The 18372-nt window shown below is 36.1% G+C and overlaps 1 non-coding gene across 1 annotated transcript; it reads right to left on the bottom strand.

Moving 5' to 3' along the window:
• Positions 1 to 1882: 1882 nt before the first annotated feature.
• Positions 1883 to 1989, bottom strand: LOC114372787. The gene has a single exon (XR_003658350.1). It is a non-coding gene; the product is annotated as a small nucleolar RNA R71 (small nucleolar RNA).
• Positions 1990 to 18372: the final 16383 nt, after the last annotated feature.

Raw genomic sequence — 18372 nt, 5'->3', positions numbered from 1 at the left:
TCACTAATTACTTTGTATTTGTTGCTATTAATTCATGCATGCTTAGTGCTTGATTAATTGTCTCTGCGCTTAATTTACGTTCATGCTTAATGATCGTTTATGATTAATTGGTGTATGTGTTGCTTAATCACATAATGAATGCCTTATGTTAAATTTCGCTTAGTAATTTAATTTAGGGTTGGATTAAGTGGTTGAACTGATAAAGGATAAACTCTCGTAACCTAGGATAAGAGACTTGCTTGTGAATCAAGGGGAAGCAACATGTTTTAATTCTGATATTTTCTAATTCAATTTTACTTGCTGTTTAATTTACAAAAACAACAACCCCCCCCCCCCCCGAATTCGTTACTTTTTTCCTACTATCTGTTATGAACGTTTGGTTGACCATTGCTCGTTGGGAGACGACCTAGGATCACTTCCTAGATACTGCATTTTTAATGTTTATTTGATTCGGGTATGACTTCGATCAAATTTGGCGTCGTTGCCGGGGAGCAGTGTCCAAAGGTTCATAATAGCTAGTGATTCGTGTTTTATGTTTAGTTGTTTTATGCTTTCGTGTGTTGTGTTAGTGTTGCGTTAAGTGTTGTTTAGTGTCTTGTTATTTTGTTTAGTGTGGTGTTTTTTTTAGTTTTTCTGTTCAGCGCTTCCCCTGTTTCAGTTTTTGTGTTGCTGTGAATAGTGTTTTACGACGGATTTAGCGACCACTTTTGCTGATATGGAAATCAGAGTAGTTGTGGAAATCCCTTAGCGACTGAATTAGTGATTGCTGCTGACAATTTAATTGGCGATTTTTTTATAGTTAGGGTTGTTATTTTTGGCTGAATTTTGGTGTGGTAGGTTCTTTTGACTCATATTTTGTGTGAAAAATACCAGGAACACTTGTTGCGGCCAGATTTGAGAGATTCAAAAAAATTTGAGAACTTGTGTTTACCAAAACTTTAAACGGCCATAACTTTTGCTCCGTGTATCAGAATGACTATTATTATATATGTATTTGGGGTAGAAAAAAATTTCCCTTATTGTGGAAGCTCTCCAAAGGCCGGTTGAGGTCTCTAGCTAGCCAAAATCGCCTGTTTACTAGTTTTTTTTTTCAAGTTTTATTGTGTTATTTTTCTAAACTTTCCTTAGGTAGTTTCCATAGTTAGACTTGAATTTTTGTATGAAAATTTTTGTGCTATCTTTTCATGGTTTTAGGGTGTTGCTCACAAAATTTCAAGTCATTTGGATATCATTTGAGGGTAGCTGTAGTTCAAACCTACACTGTTACTTGCATAAGAAGGCAACTAGTTGTGCATGCTGAACGTAGTGTATGACTAGAGGCAATCCATCTGACTTACAACCCTTTGATCCTGAGATAGATAGGACATTTCATAGATTAGTTAGACATCATTTTGTACCTTTTGAGCATCCTGAGCATTCGGTTATTGGTGAGTTTGAGCATTTTGTGGTTGATAATTTTGAACATCCTGACTTTGAGCATTATAGTTTTGAACATTCTGAGAACATGGCACAACCTCCACCCCGTGAGAGGACTCTAAGGGAAATGGCTGCACCTGATTTCACCTACAAAAGCTTGTGCATCCAATACCCTGATGAGGATGTCCTATATGTTCTTAAAACTGGACTGATCCATTTGCTTCCAAAGTTTCATGGCCTTGCAGGTGAAGACCCGTACAAACATCTGAAAGAATTCCATATTGTTTGCTCCACCATGAAACCCCCAGATGTCCAGGAGGATCACATATTTCTGAAGGCCTTTCCTCATTCTTTAGAGGGAGTGGCAAAGGACTGGCTTTATTACCTTGCTCCACTGTCCATCACGAGCTGGGATGACCTCAAGAGAATATTCTCAGAAAAATTTTTCCCTGCTTCCAGGACCACGACCATCAGAAAGGATATTTCAGGCATTAGACAACTCAGTGGAAAGAGCTTATATGAATACTGGGAGAGATTTAAGAAACTATGTGCCAGTTGCCCTCATCACCAGATTTCTGAGCAGCTTCTTCTCTAATATTTTTATGAAGGACTCAGTAATATGGAGAGAAGTATGATAGATACTGCCAGTGGTGGAGCCCTTGGAGACATGACCCCTGCTGAAGCCAGAAATTTAATTGAGAAGATGGCTTCAAACTACCAACAATTTAGTGCCAGAAGTGATGCTATTGTCATTAGAAGAGTGCATGAAGTAGCCACAAATTCATCTTCATCAGCTGAGACTAAGAAGCTTGAAGGTAAACTAGATGTCTTGGTTAACTTGGTAACCCAACTGGCCATGAATCAAAAATCTGCACCTGTCACCAGACTCTGTGGTTTATGCTCCTCTGCCGACCACCACACAGACCTTTGCCCTTCTGTGCAACAATCTGAAGCAATTGAACAACCTGAAGCTTATGTTGCAAACATATACAATAGACCTCTTCAACCTCAGTAGCAAAATCAGCCACAACAGAACAATTATGACCTCTCCAGCAACAGGTACAATCCCGAGTGGAGGAATCATCCCAACCTTAGATGGTCAAATCCTTCACAACAGCAGCAACAACAAAAACAGCCTTATTTTCAGAATGCTGCTGGCCCAAGCAGACCATACGTTCCTCCACCAATCCAGCAGCAACAACAACAACAACAATAGCCCCAGAAACATCAAACAGTTGAGGCCCCTACGCAACCTTCCCTTGAAGAACTTGTGAGGCAAATGACTATGCAAAACACGCAGTTTCAACAAGAGACCAGAGCCTCCATTCAGAGCTTAACTAATCAGATGGGACAATTGGCTACACAGTTAAATCAACAACAGTCCCAAAATTCTGACAGATTACCTTCTCAATCTGTCCAGAATCCCAAAAATGTGAGTGTCATTGCATTGAGGTCGGGAAAGCAGTGTCAAGGACCTCAACCAACAACATCTTCCTCATCCGCAAATGAACCTGCCCAACTTCACTCTACTCCAAAAAAAGATGATGACAAAAATTTAAAGAGTAAGTTACCTAACAATTTCTATGCAGGTGAATCTTCCACTGGTAATTCTGATTTACAGAAGCAGCATATCCCTCTTCCATTCCCTCCAAGAGCAATTTCCAACAAAAAATGGAAGAGGAAGAGAAGGAGATATTGGAAACATTTAGAAAAGTAGAGGTAAACATACCTTTGCTGGATGCAATAAAGCAAATTCCAAGATATGCTAAATTCTTGAAAAAGCTGTGCACTCATAAGCGGAAGCTTAAAGGAAGTGAAAGAATTAGTATGGACAGAAATGTCTCCACATTGATTGGTAAATCTGTTCCCCAAATCCCTGAAAAATGTAAAGATTCAGGTACATTCAGCATACCTTGTATTATAGGGAACAATAAGTTTGACAATGCCATGCTAGATTTAGGAGATTCTGTCAGTGTTATGCCTCTGTCTATTTTTAATTCTCTATCTCTTGGTCCTTTGCAGTCAACTGATGTGGTAATTCATTTAGCTAATAGAAGTGTTGCCTATCCTGCTGGTTTCATAGAGGATGTCTTAGTTAGAGTTGGTGAATTGATTTTCCCTGTTGATTTTTATATTTTGAATATGGAGGAGGGATTTTCCAAAGGATCAGTTCCCATCATTCTAAGCAGACCTTTTATGAAAACCGCTAGAACTAAGATAGATGTATATGCAGGCACACTATCTATGGAGTTTGGTGATATAACTGTTCATTTTAATATTCTTGATGCTATGAAACAACCATCTGAAGATCTTTCTGTATTTCGTGTTGAAATAATTGACCATATTGTTGATGAATACATGATTGATCTTCATTCTAATCTGCATGCCTGTCACTCTTCATGCATTGAATCTGAATTTGTACTTGATCATATGTCTGAATTTGATGCGGAGAGTGAATCTGAAATTTATAATGATTACATGTCTGGTGATGTTTTACCTCTTGAGATTGATTTTCTAGAGTTAGATAGAACTAACCATGTTTTAGGAAGTACACATACCTCTGACTTTCTTTATGAGGTACAGGCTGAGAAACCATCTCTTTCTACCACTATCCAGCCACCCACACAAGAATTGAAGCCTCTGCCATCAAATTTAAAATATGCTTACTTGGATGATAGCAAAAGTTTTTCAGTAATTATATCTGCCTCCCTTGCTAATGAGCAAGAGGAGAAGTTGTTATCTGTTCTCAAGAAGCATAAGAAGGCTATAGGCTGGACCCTAGCGAACATTCCTGGTATTAGCCCATCCATATGTATGCATCGAATAAATTTAGAGGATGGGGCTAAACCAGTAAGACAGCCACTGAGAAGACTCAACCCGGTGATTCTTGATGTAGTGAAGAAGGAGGTAACCAAGCTTTTGCAAGCTGGAATCATTTATCCTATCTCCCACAGCCAATGGGTGAGTCCCGTCCAGGTAGTCCCGAAGAAAACCGGCCTCACCGTGATAAAAAATGAGAAGGAGGAGCTGATTCCTACTCGGATGCAGAATAGTTGGAGAGTCTGCATTGACTATAGGAGACTGAACCAGGTTACAAAAAGGACCATTTTCCACTACCATTCATTGACCAGATGCTTGAACGCCTAACAGCTTTAAAGTACTTGTTGAAGAAGGCTGATTCAAAGCCTAGGTTGATCCGATGGATGCTCTGGCTCCAAGAATTTGACTTGGAGATCCGTGATAGGAGCGGAGCACAAAATTTAGTTGCTGATCATTTGAGTCGGATCGAACGTATGTCTGATAAGGACTCACCCATTCGGGATGATTTCCCGGATGATTATTTATATATACTGTATAGTATTTCTGATTCTCTTTCTACTCCCTAGTTTGCTAACATTGTCAATTATTTAGTTGCTTCTTTTTTTCCTCCCTTAGCATCTAAGGATCAAAAAGATAAAATTAAAAGTGACGCTAAGAATTTTATTTGGGATGACCCCTACTTGTGGAAATTGTGCAGTGATCAAGTCATTAGATGATGCATTCCAGATCATGAGACTGACTCAGTCCTATAGTTCTGTCATTCTTCCGCACCAGGAGGTCATCTGGGTGTTCCAAGGACAGCTCACAAAGTGCTTGACTGTGGCTTTTATTGGCCCACCATCTTTAAAGATGCGTGGAAGATTTGTAACACTTATGAGCAGCGTCAGAGAGCAGGAAGTGCACTTACATGGCGACAACAAATGCCTCAGCAACCTATGCTATTCTGTGAGGTGTTTGATGTCTGGGGCATAGATTTCATGGGCCCTTTTCCTGTCTCTTTTGGTTATGTTTACATTCTCCTTGCAGTTGATTATGTTTCAAAATGGGTGGAAGCCAAGCCCACTAGAACTAATGATGCTAAGGTTGTTGCAAATTTTGTCAGATCTAATCTATTTTGCAGGTTTGGAGTACCTAAAGCAATCGTTAGTGATCAAGGAACCCATTTTTCCAACAAATCAATGCATGCCTTGCTTAAAAAGTATGGGGTTGTACACACGGTATCCACACCATACCACCCCTAAACCAATGGACAGGTAGAAATTTCTAACAGGGAGATCAAGAGAATTTTAGAGAAGATTGTGCAGCCAAGCAAGAAAGATTAGAGTACCAGGCTTGATGATGCCCTTTGGGCACATCGGATTGCCTACAAAGCACCCATAGGAATGTCTCCTTATCGGGTTGTCTTTGGAAAGGCATGTCATCTTCCAGTGGAGATTGAGCACAAAGCATACTGGGTAGTGAAGACCTGCAACTTCTCTATGGATCAAGCTGGTGAGGAAAGAAAGTTGCAACTGAGTGAGTTAGATGAGATCCGCCTAGAAGCCTATGAGAATGCCAAGTTCTACAAAGAAAAGACCAAGAAGTTCCATGATAGCATGATAATTAAGAAGGACTTCATGGTTGGGCAAAAAGTGTTATTGTATAATTCTAGGCTTGGACTCATGAGTGGTAAGTTGAGGTCTAAGTGGATTGGTCATTTTGTTGTTACTGATGTTTTTCCTTATGGTATAGTTGAGATCAAAAGCGACTCCACAAACAAGAGCTTCAAGGTCAATGGACACCGACTTAAGCCATTCCTCACAAACCCTTCTTTAGTGGATGTAGTGGTGGAAGAGACTTCCTTACTCCACCTTACTCTTCCTCCACCATGACGTAGGGAGTTTTTCTTTTCCTATCTCCTTCTTTACTTTTATTACATTTGTCCGATTCTATTTGATGGTTTAATTGCTTTTAATCTTTTACTTGTGCTACATTGAGGGCAATGGAGGGGAGTGTTCTTTAGTTTTGCTAGTTTTGTTAGTTTTGTTAATTTTGTTAGTTGTGTTAAATTTGTTAATTTTGTTAGTTTTGTTGGGTTTCTAGTTTAATATTTTAGGTCAATTTTGTTTGCATGTACAACTTTGCATATTTTTCTTTGAATTATAGGATATGTTCAAGAAATGGGTAATTGTTCTGAAAATAAAAGTCTCTTGACATTTTGTGATATGAAATCCTTTATTTTCCTCTACATGTCATGATAGTTTTGAAAGCTCAATTTGGAAGTGATAAGTTCACCTTTGTGAGAATTTGAGCCATCCATCATCATAATCTTTTGGTGTGTTTTGCCCCATTGATTGCTTGCACAATAGCCTTGGCTTGATTCTTGTTGATGCTTCCTAATTCACATGCATATTTGGAAATGATTTAGGCAATTTTGTTCTTATAAGCCTCTAGCCAAATGGACCTACCTTGAATTAATTCCTTTGATAGCCCTTTTGAGCCTTATTTCCCTTTCCTTGTTTTGAAGCTCACTATAAGCCTTAAGTGAAAAACCATGATATCACCTTACCCTTAAGGAATTTTGGAGCATTGGAATTGTTTTGGGAATAAGTGTGGGGGGGTTTTGTTGGATAACATGTTTTGTTGGCTATGCTTCATGATGTATTTTTGGGCCATATTGATGTACATTGTATATGGGTTAAATGTTGGACATGCTGCTGAATGATATGCTAGTTCTCAAATGCTACTGTTAAAAAAAATGCAAAAAAAAATAAAAAATTTCAAGTTGAATCAATTTGAAAGAAAAAGAAAAAGAAAAGCAATAAAGTTGAGTGAATAAGATCTTAAATGGAAAAAGAATGACGAGACTCTTGGCTCTACTCTTTACGTTTAAAATTTTATCTTCAGGTTTTTGTTATTTTTTCTTAATATGCACTTATTCCCCATTGCTCCTCTATTCCTTTGGGATTTAGCTACTTATTCCATATTTTTCCCTACCTTGTCCTTGACCCCATTACAACCTTAAAAGACCTTTTGATCCTCATGTGCTTGTGTTTATGGGTTGATTGTCAATTTTAGAATCTTGCCAAGTTTATGTGGTGTTGGTTTTCATGGGTGCTTTGAGGGTAAATAGTAGCCTAGACACTTGACAGATAGAGTGTATATCGTGTGAGACTTTATCACTTTTCATTCTTGAGCTGATTAACTATTTTGCCATGATTGGGTTGCTTGGATGATTTTCATGAATGTCTTAACTCTTTGGATCTCTTCTTGTTAGATGTTACCCATTCCTTGTTAGACAAGTGGCCTCAGATATCTTAAGAAGGGGAGGGTTGAATTAAGATATTCAAACTATTTCCCCAATTCAAATTCTAATTCACTTTCTATTCAAGTTACAAATTCCCTTAATAATGAACTTCTTAAATATTGATTCAAATAGAACAATCTGAATATAAATATAAAACAATAATAAATAAAAGAGTTTAAGGGAAGAGAAAGTGCAAACTCAAATTTATACTGGTTCGGCCACACCCTTGTGCCTACGTCCAGTCCCAAAGCAACCCGCTTGAGAGTTCCACTATCTTGTAAAATCCTTTTACAAATTCTAAACACACAAGGACAATCCTTCCTTTGTGTTTAGAATTCTTTTACAACAAGAGACCCTCGGTCTCTTAATCCCTTAGAGAGTTAGAAAGAGAAGAAGAATGAATCTCTCTTGAAAGAGATAGATTTTACAATTTGAGCACTCAAATGATTCCTTAATGAATTGCAATTGAATTGGCCAAGGAATTCTTAAGAGGATAAAACGATTTTGCTTTTTGAGAGAATAAACACTTGTTGTTCTAAAAAACTCTAAGCAAATTCTTGTTCTAAGTCACATATATATAGACCATTGGTGGTCATGTAAAAACCTTTTGAGAAGTTGTGACTCTTAGAAATATTTTTCTGAAAATCTTGTCTGGTAATCGATTACAGGATTTGTGTAATCGATTACAGCTTTTAAAATTTGAATTAAAACGTTCATTAACTGCTGGTAATCGATTACCAATATTGTGTAATCGATTACACAGTCTAAAATTTGAATTCAAATATTTGAATTCAAATATCATGTGATTTTCTCTTTATAAAAAGAGTAGTATCCACTTTTCCTCTAGAAAAGTCCTTTTCTAAAAGGAACTTACTTAAACGCTCGTACGAAGCCCTAGGGGCTTGTTTCAAACCATATAAAGCCTTTTTCAATTTATAAACATGATTTGGCTTATCCAATATTTCAAAACTTGGTGGTTGTTCAACATATACTTCTTCTTGAATTAAGCCATTCAGAAAATCACTTTTAACATCCATTTGATAAAGCTTAAAGTTCATTATGGATGCATATGCTAAGAGCATTCTAATGGCTTCTAATCTAGCAACTGGAGCATATGTTTCCTCATAATCTATACCTTCTTCTTGATTATATCCTTTTGCAACTAATCTAGCCTTATTTCTAATGATTATTCCATGTTCATCTAACTTATTTCTAAATACCTATTTTGTTCCTATGATGACATAATTTTTAGGTTTCTCTACAAGTTCCCACACATTGTTTCTTTCAAATTGATTCAGTTCTTCTTGCATGGCAATAATCCAGTTATCATCTACTATGGCTTCTTTTATATTTTTAGGTTCAATCATAGATACAAAAGCCATATTATTGCATAAATCTTTAAGAGAATGTCTAGTTGTTACCCCTTTTGAGATATCACCAATAATGTTGTCAAGGGGATGATCTTTTGAAGCTTTCCATTCTTTTGGAAGTTCATAATTGGATTTGACTTCTTCTGGAGGATCTTCATTGTTTCCTTTACCATTTCCTTTAGAATCTTGTCCATGAATATGCATTTGTTCTAAAGAATCTGCAATATCATCTAGCATATTCTTTCTTGACAAGATAGCATTAGATTCATCAAAGGTAACATGAATAGATTTCTCAATATTCATAGTTCTTTTATTATATATCCTATATGCTTTGCTTTGTAATGAATATCCAAGAAAGATACCTTCATCATATTTTGCATCAAATTTTCCTAGATTATCTTTACCATTATTAAGCACAAAACATTTGCAACCAAAAACATGTAGATGTGAAATGTTGGGTTTTCTACCATTATATAACTCATATGGGGTTTTCTTTAAAATGGGTCTTATTAAGGCCCTATTCATGATGTAACATGCAGTATTGACCGCTTCAGCCCAAAAATATTTTGAAAGAAAAGTATCATTTAATAAAGTTCTAGCAATTTCTTCCAATGACCTATTTTTGCTCTCAACAACTCCATTTTGTTGAGGGGTTCTAGGTGCAGAAAAATTGTGTTCAATACCATGTTCTTCACAGAATGATTCAAAATCTTTGTTTTCAAACTCACCCCCATGATCACTTCTAATGGATGCAATCTTAAGATTTTTCTTGTTTTGTATAACTTTAGCAAGTTTTCTAAATGCTTGGAATGCACCACTTTTATGAGTAATAAATAATGTCCAAGTATATCTAGAGAAATCATCAACTATAACAAGGGCATAGTAATTTCCTCCAAAACTCATGGTTCTAGATGGACCAAATAAATCCATATGCAATAATTTTAAGGGTTGAGTGGTTGAAACAATATTTTTAGGTTTGAATGAGACTCTAGTTTGTTTGCCCTTTTGACATGCATCACATAGTTTATCTTTTTCAAATTTCAATTTAGGCAAACCAACTACTAAATCTTTTGAAATTAATTTATTTAAGTGATCCATGTTTATGTGAGCAATTCTTTTATGCCATAACCATGGATCATCATCTTTGCTAAGAAAACAATGATTGTTATCTAGTTTTAGGCTTAAGTCTATCATGTATACATTGTTGACTCTATGTCCTACATGCTTTATATTAATGTCATGCTTATGTTCAATAAGACATTTTTGAGAATCAAATGATACTAGATAGCCTTTGTCACATAATTGACTAACACTAAGCAGGCTGTGCTTAAGACCTTCAACAAGTAGAACATTTTCAATGGAGTTTGAAGAATTTGTACCTATTTTACCAACTCCAAGGATTCTACCTTTGTTGTTGTCACCATAGGTTACATGCCCGCTTTTCTTTGGAGAGATATGTGTAAACTTTGATGCATCTCCAGTCATATGTTTTGAGCATCCGCTATCTATGTACCACTCCTTCCTCAAAGACACCTACATAATCAAGTTTTTGACTTAGGTACCCAAACTTTATTGGGTCCTTGTGTGTTAGTATAAACTGAGGATCCTTTTGGGACCCATATCATTTTAATGTTGCTGTAGTTTTTATTAAAGTAGCAAGTAGATATGCCATGTCTTTTTCTTCCACATTAAAAACAAGTGATAGAACTAGAATTATATTTTTGTGTGGAAGTAGAGAAGTTTTTATGAAACTTTTGTTGTTTTTCAGATTTATATCCTAGTCCAGCCTTATTGGAGACATATCTTTGTTTTCCTAATATGACATCTAAATTATTTTTACTATAAGAAAATTTTGCAAGTGAGTTTTTCAACTCTTTAATTTCTTTTTCATATTTTTCACAACAACTACAAGAATCTGATATTTTCTTGTCAGAAATAGTAGAGATATGAACCTTTTCATTTGATTTAGAAATTGAGACTTCATTTCTAAGATGATCTAATTCTTTGTTTAATTTTGAAATTTCATTCTCTAAATTTGAAATTGTTTTCTTAGAAGATGAAACTAACTTTGCAAGTTTAATTGACTCTTTATGCAAATCAGCAAATGCATCTTGTAATTCATCAAAAGAAATAGATAAGTTATTTGAAGATGTTACCTCTTCATCATTTTCATAACTTTTGGCCATAAGGCAGAGATTTATCTCTTCATTTTCTGAATGTTTAGAAGATTCCATATCTTTTTCATCCCATGTGATGTATGCTTTCTTTAATTTCTTTTTACTAAAATTTTTCTTTTCAGACTTCTCCATCTTTTTCTTGAAGATGGGACAATCAACCCTCAGATGTCCAGGTTGATTGCACTCAAAGCACTTTGGAGTAGAGGATGAAGCTTCTGTCCTTCTTTTAGATTTAAAATTGGGTCGCCTTTGATTTCCTCTTACTTTAAGAAACTTGTTGAATCTTTTTACAAAAAGGCTTAGATCATCATCTTCATCTAGATCATTTTCCTTATCACTTTCTTCTTGGATGGAAGATGAGGCTTTAAGAGCAATTCCCTTTTTTTTCTTGTCATTTTCTTCATGTTGGCGTAATCTCAATAATTTCATTTCGTGTTCCTGTAACTTTCCAAATAGAGTGGCAAGAGACATGTTAGATAAATCTCTTGATTCAGTAATGGCTGTTACTTTAGGTTGCCATTCTCTGCTTAAACATCTTAGCACTTTGTTTATGAGATCTTCATTTTGAAATTCTTTACCTAAGGCTGCAAGATGATTTACTATATGTGTAAATCTCTTTTGCATGTCTTGAATGCTTTCATTTGCATTCATCCTAAACAGTTCATAGTCATGGGTTAGCGTGTTTATCCTAGATCTTTTAACATCTGTAGTTCCTTCATGTGTTAATTGTAGAGTGTCCCACATTTCCTTAGCACTCTTACAATTTGAAACCCTGAAATATTCATCCATACCTAGGGCAGATGTTATTATGTTTTTGGCTTTTAAATTGTATTGTACTCGTCTTCTATCCTCTTCAGACCATCTATCTCTAGGTTTTTCTATTGTTATGCTTTCACTTGATGTGCTACCATCTATTGTAATTCTTTCTACTGTGGTGGGTATATAAGGCCCTATTTCTATGGCTTCCCAAATACTTAAGTCTATTGCCTCAATAAAAATTTGCATTCGGGTTTTCCAGTAGTGGTAACCCTCTCCATTAAAGATTGGAGGTCTATTGATAGAATTTCCTTCTGGAAATAAGGAGTTTGCTGAGGCCATTTTTCTTGAAGCTTCTAAACTTTATACAAGAATGAGGCTCTGATACCACTTGTTAGACAAGTGGCCTCAGATATCTTAAGAAGGTGGGGGGGGGGGGTTGAATTAAGATATTACAAACTATTTCCCCAATTCAAATTCTAATTCACTTTCTATTCAAGTTACAAATTCCCTTAATAATGAACTTCTTAAATATTGATTCAAATAGAACAATCTGAATATAAATATAAAACAATAATAGATAAAAGAGTTTAAGGGAAGAGAAAGTGCAAACTCAGATTTATACTGGTTCGGCCACACCCTTGTGCCTATGTCCAGTCCCAAAGCAACCCGCTTGAGAGTTTCACTATCTTATAAAATCCTTTTACAAGTTCTAAACACATAAGGACAATCCTTCCTTTGTGTTTATAATTCTTTTACAACAAGAGACCCTCGGTCTCTTAATCCCTTAGAGAGTTAGAAAGAGAAGAAGAATGAATCTCTCTTGAAAGAGATAGATTTTACAATCTGAGCACTCAAATGATTCCTTAATGAATTGCAATTGAATTGGCCAAGGAATTCTTAAGAGGATAAAACGATTTTGCTTTTTGAGAGAATAAACACTTGTTGTTCTGAAAAACTCTAAGCAAATTCTTGTTCTAAGTCACATATATATAGACCATTGGTGGTCATGTAAAAACCTTTTGAGAAGTTGTGACTCTTAGAAATATTTTTCTAAAAATCTTGTCTGGTAATCGATTACAGGATTTGTGTAATCGATTACAGCTTTTAAAATTTGAATTAAAACGTTCATTAACTGCTGGTAATCGATTACCAATATTGTGTAATCGATTACACAGTCTAAAATTTGAATTCAAATATTTAGTAGCTGTTGTAAAGCATTTTTGGCCACTGGTAATCGATTACCAGAGAGTAAATCTCTTGAAAAACACTTTTTAACTTAAATTAGTTGGCCAAACCTTTTGCTATATCAATTAGGAATTCCCTTCCTAAAATACTAGTGATCATCTTGATGTTGTGGCTTGTATTCTTGAATCTTGTCTTGAATTTAAACTTGAAAAGCCTATTTGCATCATTTGCATCAAATCATCATGATCATCATAAAAACACCAAAGGCATTTGCTTCTACATTCCTTTCATTCCTTGATGTTCATTGAGAAATATGTAAATGTTTTTGTTTGTCTCTCTTTGATATCCTTGGATTTTGTTCTTTGTTTCAATTTGCCCAGGAGTGCAAAAGGCTAAGTATGGGGGGTTTTGATGTGCCATTATTTTCTCCTATTTCTTAACCCTTTTTACACCATTTTAATTACTGATTAGTCTTAATTGTCAAATTAATCAGGCAGTTTATTATTTAGGCTCATTCAACTAATTTGATGTTTTTAATCTAATTTCAGGAATTAATGAAACATTGGGCTTGAATCCAGAATTGGGTTTGGACTTGAAGAGGGCAGACTATTTTATTCTACTAAATTTTATCTTATCTAGACTTTATCTTATCTAGATATTATTTAGATTTGATCTCATCTAGATATTATTTAATCTAGATCTTATCTTATCTTATCTTATCTAGATTTTATTTTATTTATGGGCTTGGATTTAAAACATATTTGTAAGCTTTGGGGGCTGAAAAAACTATATAACAGTACCAAGGTTCTAGTTTAGGCTCTCTTCGCTCTCTCCTCTCCTCTCTCTCCTCTTTCGTTCTGAGTTTTAGGCTTCTCTTCTTCTTTTAGATACTTTTTCGTTTTGTAATTCCAGTTGTTACTTTTCGTTTTAGCAATAAAATTTCATTCTCTATTGATTAATGGAAGGCTAAGTCTCCAACATTGTTTTCTCTTGAGGATCAAGCACAGTTCTCTTTGAGGTTCTATTATTACTATTAAATTATGATCAGTTTTTCCTCTTCACTAATTACTCTGTATTTGTTGCTATTAATTCATGCATGCTTAGTACTTGATTAATTGTCTCTGCGCTTAATTTACGTTCATGCTTAATGATTGTTTATGATTAATTGGTGTATGTGTTGCTTAATCACATAATGAATGCCTTATGTTAAATTTCGCTTAGTAATTTAATTTAGGGTTGGATTAAGTGGTTGAACTGATAAAGGATAAAATCTCGTAACCTAGGATAAGAGACTTGCTTGTGAATCAAGGGGAAGCAATGTGTTTTAATTCTAATATTTTCTAATTCAATTTTACTTGCTGTTTAATTTACAAAAACAACAACCCCCCCCCCCAATTCGTTACTATTTTCCTACTATCTGTTATGAACGTGTGGTTGACCATTGCTCGTTGGGAGACGACCTAGGATCACTTCTTAGATACTATATTTTTAATGTTTATTTGATTCAGGTACGGCCTCGATCAGCTGGACCTTGGAACCCTTCTCCCAGCCTCCCTCATGCCTATTTATAGCAAAAGATGACATTAGGGGTCATGGCAACTTGCCCAGGTGAGCTGTTGCTTCAACCTGAAGTAACCTTGCTCGCCTCGACGAGTTGGTTACTTCACCCTTAAGCTATTTGGGGCCCCAGGCGAGCCAGAGGCTAGCCTGGGTGAGCCAGGGTTCAGAAAAATGCTTAAAATGACCAGTTTGCCCTTCCTTTCGGTATTTTTTGCATTCTTGATCAAAACATTGAATGATCATCTGTTTCACACTATAATTGGAGTTCAATACCGTAAGTTGAATAGTAAGAATCAAAATATCAACAACGATAGTCCCCGAAAGAAAGTAGGGTATGACAGTTGCCCCTATTTACTTATCTTTTATTGGAAATAAAAAGGAAGTAAAGATAAGGACACTAATTTCGTTCGAGCGATCTTGCTATATGACCAGGTAACTCGCGAAAACCAAGGAAGTGAAACCGAGAAAACATGAGGGCATTGAAGTTTTGTAGAGTAGAAGACATCTGAAGTTCTTCTTTTTCTTCTTTTTTCAAAGCATAGAAACGGAGGACGTCGAGTCCTGTGAAGCACAAAGACAAGGACATCGAGTCCTATAAAATACAAAAGATGTTGAAGTCTTTGAAATGTAAATGAAGATATTGTAGTCTTTTTGAAAGCGTAAATGACTGAAGACATTACAATCTTTTGAAATGTAAATGAAGATATTGTAGTCTTTTGAAAGCGTAAATGACTGAAGACATTGAAGTCTTTTGAAATGTAAATGAAGACATTGTAGTCTTTTGAAAGCGTAAATGACTGAAGACGTTGAAGTCTTTTGAAATGTTAATGAAGACATTGTAGTCTTTTGAAAGCATAAATGACTGAAGACATTAAAGTCTTTTGAAATGTAAATGAAGACATTGTAGTCTTGACAAAAAAACATTGAAGTCTTTGAAAGATAAAGGCGAGGACTTTGAGTCTTATGAAAGATAAAGGTGAGGAATTTGAATCCTATGAAAGATAAAAGCGAGGACTTTGAGTCCTGTGAAAGATAAAGGCGAGGACTTTGAGTCCTATGAAAGATAAAAGCGAGGACTTTGAGTCTTGTGAAAGATAAAGGCGAGGACTTTAAGTCCTATGAAAGATAAAAGCGAGGATTTTGAGTTTTGTGAAAGATAAAGGCGAGGACTTTAAGTCCTCTGAAATATAAAGGTGAGGACTTTGAGTCCTCTGAAAGATAAAAGCAAGGACTTTGAGTCCTATGAATGATAAAAGCGAGGACTTTGAGTCCTGTGAAAGATAAAGGCGAGGACTTTGAGTCCTCTAAAAGATAAAAGCAAGAACTTTGAGTCCTATGAAAGATAAAGGCAAGGACTTTGAGTCCTATGAAATCATAAAGCAAAGGACATTGAGTCCTATGAAACAAGTAGTACCAAAGGGCTCAACCTTATGAGAAAGCGAGAGATTGACTCTTTGAGAGGGCCTCTCATCCTAAACTTAAAAGATAGGACATTAGATTTGGGAAATGGTATATGAAGAGAAATCTATGCATTTATAGCCTAATATGAACATGATTTTTGGGATGCAGATGCATGCAACGTTCATCTTGAAATGCTAGTAAATGCAGGCTTTGTACACAACAATGAAATGCAATGGAAAATTGTACAATGTTCATGGCATTCTTTCCTATTTTTGTGATTTGATTTTGATCTATTTTTTTCCTTCTCTTTTTTGTTTGTTTATGGAAAACACAGATTGACTGCCTCTTTCTAAAAGATGTGATAACTCATGCAACCTCATCCCATCTTTTTGCAAATCTCTTCGGGGACTCCCTTAGAGTGTATGTTCTGTTTGATTTAGTCACTTGACAATTTTGGAGTGACATCAATGGAGCCGTTTGACATTTAAGCAATTAACCAAAATATTGATCCTAGGCTTTTCCCCTTTCCTTTTAAAAACTTTGATTATTTTGCACAGCAAGAAAACATAAGGCTTTGGGATCGATTGTGCGCCCCATTGAAGGATGGCAATGAATGGTCACATTTTGGTACGTGACCAAGTGAAACTTTCCTAATTTAAGGTCATAGAGTGATGCCAAGGGTCTGTCGATCCCGCTGAAACTTGATGACATGAAAGAATTTATATAACGAAGCTACCCTTGGATTCGAAAGGAATCCCAAAGAGTTTGCATGAGAGACTAACATCAGATGTACCCTACTATCACAATTGTCTTTGGGCATTTTCTGCGAGCTCCTGATCAAATGATTTTTCTTCTCAAATGTGCAAGTGCGAAACCTTGAGGATTCTTTTTTTTTATATACTTTTTTTTTCAACAATCACAAGCGTGTGCGGGTTTCATTCCAGAATCCCAACGTAAAAGTAAAATTAGTCAATCCTTGATCCACATGGGTTCTATTGGGCTTGTAATGTGGTCAGGGGTAAGAGGGCTATGAAAGAAAGGATTAGAGAGGCTCAAAGAGTGTTTGAGGGTTATATTGAGTAAGAACCTTGAGAGTTTTGCTTGTACTTTGTTCCTTTCAACTCTTGGGTTGGGCTCTACTCCTTTTGTCTTATACATTAATCTTTTGTTGCACTTTTGTGCATTTCTTATAAAATCTGGAGATCTTTGTCTCTCTTTTTTCTTCACTCGCCTTTGGCGGATTTTTTTTCTTTTTTTCATTGTTGCCTGACTTCATGCATGTGCTGTTTGCATTGCTCTTCCCGCCGGTTTAGCAGTGGTTCCCACTCAAGGTTTCTATTTTGCTTTTGCTGTTTTTTTGTTGTTTTTAGAAAAAAAAAATATGCTTTGGCTCGGAGGGGGTAGCAAGGGATAAATTAGTGTTTGGGATGTTTGAAACAAGGTGATGTGTCATTTCAAATTTTGACTTAGATCCTTTTGTAGTTTGGATTTTTTGGACAAAACCTTAATAGCGCGCCCCTGATTGTTTTTTTTTTCCTTTTTTATTACCCTAATTTTTGCCTAGGCCGCCCTTTTGGGTTCTCGACCTACCGGGTAAGAACTTTTGATCTACCCTTAGGTTCGCTTGAGGCTCATGCACGGTGCCTCTCATTGTCACGACCTTGTAGCGAGGAAAAATGAAAGAAATTGTGCAGATTCTCGAAAAAGGAATTTTCAAGGACGAGAAACATTTAAAGGATTTTCAACTGACAGATTAAGTCGAATGACTCCTGTTCTTGATAACCAAGACAACTTTTAGGAATGATAAAATGAGGTCACATGAATGTCTGTACTTTTTACTTTCTGGAAAATTCGTTCCCTGGTTGGGGTTTTGATTTGTGTTAAGGTTGGTGTTTGGTATCGGATGTGCGGCAGGCAGGCTTTGTGGCTAATTTAGGGGTGGCCTTTGCGGATGATTGGGCGTTCTTGATTGGTAGGGTGGTGGGTAATGAGAAGGACTAATATTGGTCGAGTATTGATATTGTTGAGATGGTGGGGCATTTGGCCATGTAGGAATGGCAGTCACAACATGGGTTGCTCCCTCATTCTTACTCTCTCTATTTGCCCCAGGCTTCCTATTCATCAAAGCAGGATAATCAAATTTGCCTCTTCTCAGACCCACTTTGATCCTTTCATCGGCGAAAACTAAATCGACAAAGCTTGAAGGCGTGTAACCCATCATCTTCTCATAGTAGAACACCAGTAACGTGTCTACTATCATCGTTATCATCTCCCTCTCCATCATTGGGGGCGCTAATTAAGCTGCCAGATCCCTCCACCTTTGGGCGTATTCTTTCAAAGATTCATGGTCCTTCTTGCATATGTTCTGTAGCTACATTCTACCCGCAGTCATATCAGA

Source organism: Glycine soja, chromosome 10 (assembly GCF_004193775.1).
Source record: "Glycine soja cultivar W05 chromosome 10, ASM419377v2, whole genome shotgun sequence".
Classification (NCBI taxonomy): domain Eukaryota; kingdom Viridiplantae; phylum Streptophyta; class Magnoliopsida; order Fabales; family Fabaceae; genus Glycine; species Glycine soja.
This window is presented reverse-complemented; position numbering and strand designations above follow the sequence as displayed.